Source organism: Helianthus annuus, chromosome 15 (genome assembly GCF_002127325.2).
Source record: "Helianthus annuus cultivar XRQ/B chromosome 15, HanXRQr2.0-SUNRISE, whole genome shotgun sequence".
Classification (NCBI taxonomy): domain Eukaryota; kingdom Viridiplantae; phylum Streptophyta; class Magnoliopsida; order Asterales; family Asteraceae; genus Helianthus; species Helianthus annuus.
Window position 1 is genome coordinate 9787724 of NC_035447.2, and position 11897 is coordinate 9799620.

General features: G+C 38.5%; 1 long non-coding RNA gene across 1 annotated transcript; it reads right to left on the reverse strand.

The window, feature by feature from the left end:
• Window positions 1-878: 878 nt before the first annotated feature.
• LOC110910517 lies at window positions 879-1539 on the reverse strand. Its single transcript, XR_004881541.1, has 3 exons — window positions 1466-1539; window positions 1060-1112; window positions 879-963 (listed from the first exon to the last, which is right to left on the reverse strand). It is a non-coding gene; the product is annotated as an uncharacterized LOC110910517 (long non-coding RNA).
• Between the last annotated feature and the right edge of the window lie 10358 nt (window positions 1540-11897).

Genomic DNA, 11897 nt, shown 5'->3' on the forward strand with positions numbered 1-11897 from the left:
TGAAGGGGTAACAAAATCTTTAGTAATAAATAATGAAATCTTTAGTAATCATTAACTTGACCTTTCGGATTTTGAAGGGGTAACAAAATCTTTAGTAATTAATAATGAAATCTTTAGTAATCATTAACTTGACCTTTCGGATTTTGAAGGGGTAACTTTGCGATTTGGCCCTTGATTATTTACAACTAAGGGCCTTGTGTTATATACTCGCTTAGTTAAGTCCCTGGTTAGTTTATTTAATTATTCTGAAAGCCTTAACTTTCATTATTGACGCTTTTAACCCTTCTCATACGAATTCGATCGTAACTTTCTCGTTTTAAAGCGGAACTTCGCGGAATTTATACAGTATATTCTAGTGAGCGTATAATACTGTTACAAAGCCTCGGGAGCGTTAAAGGGCCACTCAGAGGTATAATTAAACATGTTGACACGGTTAACCCCTGTAGCTTGTAATCTCTCACTTTCTTCCGCGTTTCGCTTCCGTACGATCCATGATTTATTCGTTTGAGGGTACGAGCATCGTTTAGGGTTACTATACCGTATATTTACCCTTCGTTGACATTTATAACCCTCGAATTTACATACTTTCAAGGTTTGTCAACTTTAGTCCTTTATTTAATATTTAATGCTACGTGTAAACTTATGACACGTGTTAACACATTATTGGACCCAAAATTTCGAGGTGTTACACTATCGATCTGTTAATCATCCACCAGAGAGTAGCCTCCTTAATGTCTTACACTATTTTAGTTTGAAAAGCATCGAGCCCTTTGAAGATCTTATCATTTATCCTTAACCATAGCCTTCATACTGTCATGAGAAATACAATATAAATCGGCATTTTTTTCGTGGGCGTATCCAGCCTAATTCTACATACACAAACCTTCCAACATATTGATTTAGCGAAGATACGTGAAGCGAACAAAAGACAGGAAGAGCAGCTTTTATATTTTTTTATCATACCTGTAATCATTTTATAAATAATGCTATACAAAATTACAGGAAGAGAAACTGTTATAGTTATTTTTTTTATAATATCAATCATAATGCTATACACACCTTGTCGTAGCTTAAACACATTTCTTCAGATTATGGCCCAATTTGATCAGATTCTAAAAAACAAAGAAAGATTATCATGAGATACTGTAAAACTGGGGTTTAAGATGTAAACCATAAAAATAACAAATTAATTTAGATGATTAGCCTTGCAGAAAACCCAAATCGAGAAAGTTTACCTGAATCGTTAACGAAAAAAATCAGACTCAGATTGGGTTACTCAAGCGGATATTAATCACTGGAATAAGATCGGGTATCAAACATAAGAGCACACATGAGTTCATTAATGGAACAAAATGGTGAGGAGAAGAATATACATCAGTGAATCGAATAGAGATCAATTTCCCATAGGATCCCATTTAAGATATATAGATATATAGATATAGATAAAGAACGGTGCAAGATATACCTTTCCTTCAACTTCTCATAGGATCCCATTCAAGAGTTCCTTGTAGGGGAAGGAGTCTGAAAGAAGCTCATCACTTAAAATTACAAACACAATTTGAATTAGATATGCAACTCGAGTACAAAAACAATAGTCGAAGAAGACTCGAAGCATCCCTAAAATTACAAATAATATAGTCAAAGCATCTCATAAAAAAAACATCAAGATTTCAAAGCATTCAAAATTTAAAATCAAACACAATAATGGTTTACTTCAAAATTTAAATTTAAAATAATGATTGACTTCAAAATTTAAAATTTAAAATCTGAAAATCAAATCACTAATATCCAATCCCGTAAATCAAGCAAACTTATTAGGAAAGTCTAATCTTTCAAATTTAAATTCAATTTACAGATTCGAAATTTAAAATCAAACACATTAATGACAAACTTTCAAATTTAAATTTAAAATAATAATTGACTTCGAAATTGAAAATTTAAAATCAAACACAATAATGGGTTACTTCAAAATTTAAATTTAAAATAATGATTGAATTCAAAATTTAAAATTTAAAATCTGAAAATCAAATCACTAATATCCAATCCCGTAAATCAAGCAAACTTATTAGGAAAGTCCAACCTTGCCAAGCAAAACCAACCGACATAGAAATAAACTCATAAGAGAGGGAAAAAATATAAAAGAAACAAAAGGAGGGGTTTCAAAAAACGTAAATGAATTTATTTATAGAAACACTACAAATTTTCCGAAAATTAATACAATACCAAATTATTAGTAACTAAAAAATACAGCCAAAATTAAATGAGCATAAAGGATGAAACCAAACATTATACCTGATAAAAAATAGGGAAAAAAAACAATAAAACTAAAATTTTTGATTAACATGTCCGACGAAGTTTAAGAGTCCGGAAATGGCATAAAATTTAGGGTTAACCATGAAAAAAAACAAAACAAAAGAATCATTAATACATATTAATACAATACAAAATTTATTAGTAAAAAAACAAAGATTTTCAAATTTCAAAAAATATCATAGTTAGATTTGCAAAAAAAAAAAAAAACAAAAAACAAAAAAAAAAACAAAAAACAAACAAAATAACTTAAAAATTATAGAGATTAGCATAAATGATGAAAACTATCATTATACCGGATAAAAAAACACCAAAAAAACGATAACATTAAACTTACCTCTTGTGTTCGAAGAAGATTCAGACTCCTGCAATTGCATAAAAATTAGGGTTTATCATTAAAAAACAAAAAATAAAATAAAAAAAACAGTAAGAGCATCACTCTTTCAAAGACATCAAGAATAGATCCATTAATAAGATTAGATTCGAAAAATTTAAATCATCATCAGCAACAAAAAAAATACAGAAAAATGATTAAAAAAGTGCGATTAAGCATTTAAAATATATAACAATCTAATCTAGTTTACATACCTGGAGAATAAGTGGAATGATCTACAAAAAAAAGAAGAACAACAAATTCTAAGAAACTTGATGTAACACCTCGAAAAATTTCGTCCAATAATGTCTTGACACGTGTCATAAGGTTCCGTTATGTGAAAACATACTTTAGAGGGACTAAAAGTGACAAACAGTGAAAACTATGGAACGTAAGGGCCCAAAGTGTCAACAATGGATAAATAGACTCTATGATAACCCTACATAATGTTTATAACCTTAAACGGATGGTTCATGGATCATACGACGCGGAAATTGCACAAAAGTGAAGTATTTCAAACTATAGGGGCCAAAAGTGTCAACATGTTAAATTTATACCTCTGAGTGAACTTTTGGCAGACCCGAAGCTTTGTAAAGCTAAAATACACTCACTAGAATATGTGGTTAAAATTTCATGAAGTTTCGTCAACGTATGAGAAAGTTATGGCCAAAACCGTACTTGAAGGACTAAAAGCGTCAACGTCGAATTTCAGGGCTTTTCGGTTGAGCGCAAAATGTTCCGAGGACATTTCCATGTTGGTAAAAGTCCTAAGGTTCTTAAAAACCAAGGTTGGGGGTTTACGGGTCGAGAAAAGTAGCCGAAACATCGCGTACAAGTCCAGGGGCCATTTCTGCCAATTATGGAAACTTGCTGGTCAGACCAGGTCCTTACGGACCGTAAAGCAAGGACCATATGGTCCGTAAAGCTTGCCCAGATGCCCAGTTCGCGAATTCTGCTGATTTGGCCCGAATTTTTAGTTGCAAACAGCTTTCACCACCTCCAAGGGCTCCAATAGGATTGCTTGCATGGCTATAGCAACAGTGTGCTATCTATAACCTCTGGAAAACACCATAAATCAGATTATTGAGCTCATTCTTGGACATTTGCATTAGTAACCAAAGTGCTCTCAACATTCAAGAACTTCAAGGCAGACCCCTGGAGCTAATCTGATCCTCAAGGCCGATCCTAGTGTTCACTAAGCATCTATAGGACTCTTGTAAGCTCTCAATTCAATCTCTAATTCGTTCTTGTTACGATTATTAGTAAAAGTCAAACTGTTTGTTCATAAGCTTTGACTTTCTGATTAAACGGATTTCTTTCAGTCATTTCTCGAATTGAAACCTGTTATAGATTGGTATTTATGTGGGAAACAAACCCTCTAAAGGGCACTATCTGAATCCCACTATATGCATGCTAATTGTCGAGTCAAACATGTTTCTAAAAAGTCAACAGAATTGATTTTCGCAAAAATAAGCTTGAATGTTAATATATTAGACATGCAATCTGATTGATCATTATAAATAACTTGTAACACATATAAGAATGTGTTTTAATCATCATCAACTCGACAATCTATAGTATAGCCACGAATCGGAACCGAAAGTCTTGTAAAACGATTATTTCGTAGACTATCGATTCGGATTCGTACATGCATGTTCGAGATCTGTATTGGAAAGTATTTTTGACTATTTTATTTTAGTTAAACTTTCTGGGATTTTCTTTGATTGAGTCTATGCATAGCCTATTCGAATGCATGTTTCCGATTTATGCATAAAGTTGACTATTTTGCCCTTTTTGTTATAAAACGTGATTTTTGGAAAAGTGAAAGGATAGAAATCTTTATTTCTAATATATAAACTTGCACCGAAAATTTCGGATCAGTTGGTGGTCCAGATTGTGAGTTATGGCCATTAGCGTAAAACTATATTATAAATTTACATAAACGGTCCTTTTCGCGTAGAACCCGTTTCTGGCCACGTTTTGGTATAAAACTTTTTACCAACAGAAGTAATATAATATTCTGGGAATTTTGATGATTTTTAATTAATTTTTGGCTGAACGGATCCTAGATCGCCTAGTCATTTCGGCTTATGTCGGTTTTGACCGTTTTAGCCATAAAATGAGTTTTACACCTCCTTTTGACCCGAAACCTTTTTCTACTGATTTTATATGATGAATAAATTATTATAAGTATTCTGGAAATATAAAAATCTCAGATTTTATTTGAAAACCCGAAAACGCCCTTAAATCGCATATTTAGCGTTTTAAGCGCATAGTAAGCGTTATACTTGTTTTAAACATATAAGACCTATACCTACTGATGTGTTTAGCATATTTTCATATAAAAACAGTAAGTATAAGTATATGAACTCAGACTTCCAGTTTTGGCATTTTTTTTAGCCCTTGTGAAATTACTAAAAGACCCCTACGGTGCATAGTTTGGTTTTAAATGATAAATTTGGTATAAGGGTCATACCCTACTGATATAATATGTTATATTAAGTATATTTACTGTATGAACCAGACCCGAAACTCAGATTTCTAATTTTACTCTTTTATTATCTTTTAAATGACCAAAATGCCCTTCTAAGGCATAAATTGGGTTTAAAATTATTCCGGGCAATATAGAACATAACTTACTGATATAATATCATATTTTAAGCACATTATCTCAGGGAACTTGCATTTGAATCATTGGTCTACCCGTATCGCCCTTTTCGCGTTCGGTTCGGTTTACGTAACTAGTTGCGTAAATTGACCGAAACGGGTCAAACGATATCATTTTTATTTCAAAATCCAGAATGTATTTAGTATACCCATATTATACAAGTATTCCAAACTTGTCGGGTCTAAATCACATCCTATCCGGTCTTTCGCTTAATCGTGCGTAAACCGTATCATTCCTAAAACTAACCGGTCAAAGCTTAGGCTTAAATAAAAGGCCGTTAGGAATCTAATAGGTTAATTATAAACCTTTGTTCCAGATTAGGAGGCCCGGTAAAAGCTACCAACACTTATCGTTTGTGACTTATACTTGCTCAGGTAAATACATTTTGACTTATTTTCCCTATACGGGCTTGGGGTACGGTATTTAAAATACCGCTTGATCGGGCGCACAAGTCCTGCGCCTTATAGGTGTACAGTCTTGAATAGCTTGTGCGACTTCGTTTAAACAGTTTTGTCTTACTTAAAGGCTTTGGGGGGTTATTGACCGTGTCCCGGATATCCTTGGCATTATCTTACGAGATGGCCACGACCAGAGCACGGGGTGTAGGCGTACACCCGACGTGTATAACTCTTTAATATGGTGTGTCATTTAATCTCTAGCCCGGACAGCAGATCCCGGGCCACCAGAGATATAAGTGCATGTAATTCGTTCACAAGTTTATATTATATAATTATCCCAAGTTAATAAAAATATTTATGCCTTGTGCATTTAAACCAAATTTTCAATCATTTTCAAAATGAGTCAGTCGATTTGTATTTACCAGTGTAAACTGACGTATTTTTCCCAAAAGGTTAAGTGCAGGTACTATACGGAAATAGGCTGGTTGTTTCCTAAGAGCGTCCACTATAGTCTCGCAAGCTCGGACGACAATATATCTGTTGAACTATTTATTCTTATTTTATTTGATCCGCCTGTGGATCCATTTCAACTACTGTGATATTTATTATTGCACTTTATTTAAAGTTGAAATGTTTCTATTCTGCTTCCGCTGTGCATTATTATATTGTGTTGATTGTCTATGACGATGCCAACTACGTCACTGTACCCCACACCGGGCCCACCGGTGACACGTGGAAATCGGGGTGTGACAGGTTGGTATCAGAGCCAACGCTGAGTGAATTAAACACTAGTCTTTTGTGTTTAATCTCAGTTACACAATTGCACATTCCTCGATTTTCGAGTCTAGACAAGGAACTTAGGAAATGTTCAACATTTCGTTTAATTTATTTTTATTATTTTGCATCGGCTTATATATTTTGTTGTGCAACTTGTTTGACTTTTGACAGGATCACTATGCCGCCACGAATGAGAGGTCGAGGGGGATTTGCTACAACTCACGACCATGAGGCAGGGCCCTCACATAGGCGAGCTCCATCCGCCACGCACAACACAGCCGCCAACGACCTTTGGAGGTCTTTCGCCGAGCCTGCTAGACACTCGGTATCCGCCAGCACTTCACCGTCTTTACCCCACTCGTTTGGGCCCCACTCGGAGAATGGGCCCCATGGTTCGCATGGATCCTACATACCTTTGCATCAGTCACCGCACCAGTATCCAGCACCAGTCTACCAGGGTTTGTATAACCCTGATGCTTTTGGGGATGAGCCAGTGGGCCATAACCCACTTGGACCGGAGGACCACTTTTCTGGTGGTCACGAGATGGACGTCGACGAGGATACGGACCCCTCGCTACCGCCATCAGGTACGCCTAACCATCCGATTGAGATATCGGATGGGTCGCCATTTAGGGGATCACCCTACAATGGTAGGGACAGCTTTCAGGAGAGATTTAAGCAGCATGATTGGTATTACACCCCCAGCCACAACTCTCCGATGCTTTAGTCTCACCAGGTTTCGCCGGTGCACTCGCAGCACCACTCGCAGCAGCATCAGCTCCAGCAGCAGCCGCCTCTACAGCAGGACCTATCTGAGGCCCTGTGGCGTGACGTGATCACTCCGTCACCACCGCCGCCACCAGTTTTACCTCCTCCGCCTCAGAGGCCTAGGAGGAATGCGCGCATGTCTACGCGCGGAGGGATTCGTATAGGCACCCCTCCACATGTTGGTAGCAGCCGCTACACGTCTCTTCCCGGGGAGTCCGAGACAGGGGAGTCTCAGCATCCCGTATCGGAGGTTACTTCTGTACCGATCCCGCCTCTGCCGCCGCAGAACTATGGAGAGCCGATTCCGGCTTATGCTAGTGCAGCCCAGTTTAACCCGTTCGAGCATGTTTTCCCTCAGGGTTATGATTACACAGGAGACCCTTATTGGCAAGCTGTGAACTACAGCTCACTCCCACCTAGTGGTCCATTGGGAGACACTTGGGCTGCTGGGCAGTCTACTTTTGGTTACCCTCCGGGTTACCAGCAGCCACCGCAGCCGCAGCCGTACCAGCCGCCGCAGCCGCAGCAGTACCAGCCACCGCCACCGGCGCCTATGATGTCGCCGCCGCAGGTTCAGGAAATCCTGCATGGGATTGATAGCATGCGACGTGAGTTTCAACACGAGATGCGAGCTGATCGCCGTCGCACCAGTGGCATGTTCAAGAAGGTGTTTGACCTGCTCAAGGGTAAGAGCAAGAGGGATCATTGAATCCTTCGATTTTTGTCTCATGTACTCATGTCCCTGTGTGGACGTCTATCCTTGTACTCTACCCCTGTGTGGGTATATCTATCTTATTCTACCCCTGTGTGGGTATGCTGTTCTGTTGGCCCTGCGTGGGTTTGCTTTATTTTATTTTGTTATTGTTGTTATTTGTTTAGCCCCTGCGCGGGCATGTTATTCATGTTATTCATGTTATTCATGTTATTCATGTTATTTCAAAGTCCCGTTTAGGGCAAATATGTACTGGTACTTCATTTGAAATTTGAAATGGTTAATTTGAATTTCTCATTTTATTTATATGCATGAATATAATATTAAAATAATGGAAAATATCAATTTTTATTTGATTTGCCATTTTATAAGAATCTTAGTAAGGTATAACCTAGCTTGAATGCCTTATTAACAGGCCTGGCCCTGATGGTAAAACCTGGTTGAAAAGATTCAACTCCCTGTTAACATCTGAAAACATGTTAACATTCTTGACTAAGCGTGATTCGTAAAATCACCCACGTCACCCTTTTTTTTATAAATTATCTACAGATTTTATCTGTATACAAGTCTATTAATGACTTGATACCTACGGCTTATGACTATGTCATATAGTGGCAGTTGTGGTTTATAACTCCCTGCCAAGAAAAGAATTATCTACAGATTTTATCTGTACACAAGTCTGTTTATGACTTGATACCTACGGGTTATAACTATGTTATGTAGTGGCAGTTGTAGTTTATGACTCTCTGTCTAGTAAAGGATTATTTGTTTAATTATACAATTTATAATCCTATAAAAAATCTAAATTTATAATTTAGTAATTGTCCTTGTGACTAGGCCTATGGTGCCAAATATATATTTTCATTCCTTGATTGCTAATAAGAGCCTGAATGAAATTTATTAAATTAACTGCTAAGGTTCTTGACACCATGGTTAATAAATCGTTTAAGAACGATGATACTGTTAGGTTCTAAAATAGACATTGTCCTTTATTGTAGCTTAAAGCTACAATGGCCAAATCGGAGGAAACCAACAGTCATTCTGGGGAACACTCAGATAATGCAAAGATTCACGTTACCGGTGCAGAGTTGCAAGCACTGATAGATAATGCTGTCGCCAAGGCTATGGATAGGCAGTTCAAGGAATCTAGTGGTACTCAGAGTAGAACCCGCACAGTGACGCATGTCAAGTCTAAGACTCGTTCAGGGGCTCATAGTAAGCCGCCATCTAAAAAGAGTGAGCCAAAGAAAGCTGAGGATGATAATCACTCCTCCAACCACAGCAGCGTCCCAAAGCAGGAGATTAAGCTGAAACATGACACGTACAACAGGTCCTGTACGTACAAGTATTTTGTATCTTGCAAGCCCAGAGATTTCACTGGGGAAAAGGGAGCCGTCGATTGTATGACGTGGATTGACGAGATGGATACTGTGGTTGATATCAGCGGGTGTGCTGATAGGGACGTCGTGAAGTACGTGTCCCAGTCATTTAAGGGAGATGCGTTAGCATGGTGGAAGTCACTCCTACAAGCTGCCGGCAAGGCCACACTGTACGGTTTGTCATGGGAACAGTTTGTGGCCCTGATTAAAGAGAACTTCTGTCCGCAGCACGAGGTCGAGCGAATCGAATCGGATTTTGTATCCTTAGTTATGAAGAACCTCGATTGTCAAGCATATCTTACTACGTTCAACACCTTATCTCGGTTAGTGCCTTATCTGGTGACCCCGGAGCCGCGTAGGATTGCTCGATTTATTGGGGGTCTGGCACCAGAGATAAAGGCGAGTGTTAAAGCTTCCAGGCCTACAACATTTAGATCAGTAGCTGATCTATCCCTCTCCCTCACTCAAGACGTGGTTAGATTGAGAGCCATGAAGAGCTCTGAGGAGAACAAACGGAAACGTGAGGATGACACCTCACGAAGATCTGAAAAGCGACATAGAGGGAACAACGACCACAGGAAAGGGTCGGGGTCTAGGAAAAGTGATCATCAGTCGGGTGAGAAACCCAGATGCAAGATCTGCAGGAGGCATCACTTTGGGAGATGTCGTTTAGAAACAAAATCCCAGTCTTCGGAGAAACGATGTGGAATCTGCAAGTCCCCAGATCATAAAGCTGTGGATTGCAAGAAAATGAAGGATGCAACCTGTTTCGGTTGCAACGAGAAAGGGCATATTCGGCCCAACTGCCCAAAGAATGCGAAGAAGGCTGATGATGGGAAGAAGACTAATGCGAGAGTCTTCAGAATGGACGCTAAGGAAGCAGTCCTTGACGACAACGTCATTACCGGTACGTTTCTTGTAAATGATGTTTTTGCTAGAGTCTTGTTTGATTCAGGAGCCGATAAGTCGTTTGTAGATAATGAGTTTTGTAAATTGTTGAACCTTCCTGTTAAAACCTTAAGCGTGAAATATGAGGTGGAATTAGCCGATGGAACTATAGAAACCGCCTCGACTGTTCTAGATGGATGTGTTATATCCATTAGGAATCATTCTTTCCCGTTATCCTTGCTTCCCTTTAAGCTAGCTGGTTTTGACATAGTGATAGGCATGGATTGGTTGTCGAGTAACCAAGCCCAGATTCTGTGCAATAGAAAGCAAGTAATAGTTAAGACTCCGTCTGGTGAGTCACTTACTATTCAAGGAGATACCCAGCATGGATTACCCGAGCAAGTGTCCATGCTCAAGGCATCCCGGTGCATGCAGAAGGGATGTGTCATTTATATGGCACAAGTTACCATAGATGAGCCGAAGCCGAAGATTGAGGATATCCCTGTTATCTCGGAATATCCTGAGGTATTCCCTGAAGAACTACCCGGTTTGCCACCAGATAGGCAAGTAGAGTTTCGGATAGACATCATTCCAGGTGCAGCACCTGTAGCAAGATGTAACACCTCGAATTTTTGTGTCCAATGATGTGTTAACACGTGTCATTTATTTACACGTGGCATCTATAATAAATAGAGGACTAATTTTGACAAACCTTGAAAGTATATAAATTCGAGGGTTATAAATGTCAACAAGGGTGAATATACTGTATAGTATCCCTAAATAATGCTTAAACCTTCAAACGAATAAATTATAGATCGTACAAAAATAAAACGCGGAAGAAAGTGAGAGATTACAAACTACAGGGGTTAACTGTGTCAACATGTTTAATAATACCTCTGAGTGACCCTTTAACGTCCCAAAGACTTTGTAACGGTATTATACCCTTACTAAAATAATATATATAAATCTCGCGAAGTTTCGATATGAAACGAGAAAGATACGATCAAATTCGTAAAAGAAGGATTAAAAGCGTAAACAATGAAAGTTAAGACTTTCAGAATAATTAATAAATAAACCGGGGACTTAATAATGCGGGTAATTAACACGAGGCCCCTATCGGTAAATAACCGAGGGCCAAACCGCAAAGTTACCCCTTCAAATCCGAAAGGTCAGGCGAATCATTACGAAAGATTTCGTTATTAATGGCCCGATTCTGTAATCATTATAAAAGATTTGAAAAATTCAGAAAATATAACCTTAGGCGACCCGCGTGAAGTTTAAGGTTTAGTTGAGGCGGGCCGCGAGCCTCTTAAACAACGCGTCTGTTATATGAACTTTAGGCGACCCGCGTAAAAGAAGCATGGAATGTCCATGCGGGTCGCGTAAAGTGCCCAGATGCAGAAACTTTGTAGTTTCTTGACTTTTGGAGCTTGTGAACGATCATGCACATAATTATGGGGCATGGGCACCCTATGCTCGACCCATAACACTTAGGGGACACCTACCATCACCTCTGGTCTGATTGTGAGAGTTGTAATGATCAAAGATGCTTGGCATTGGCTATAAATAGCCACCTTAAGCTCATATCATTCACACAACTCAAACAACTCCCATCTAATCATTC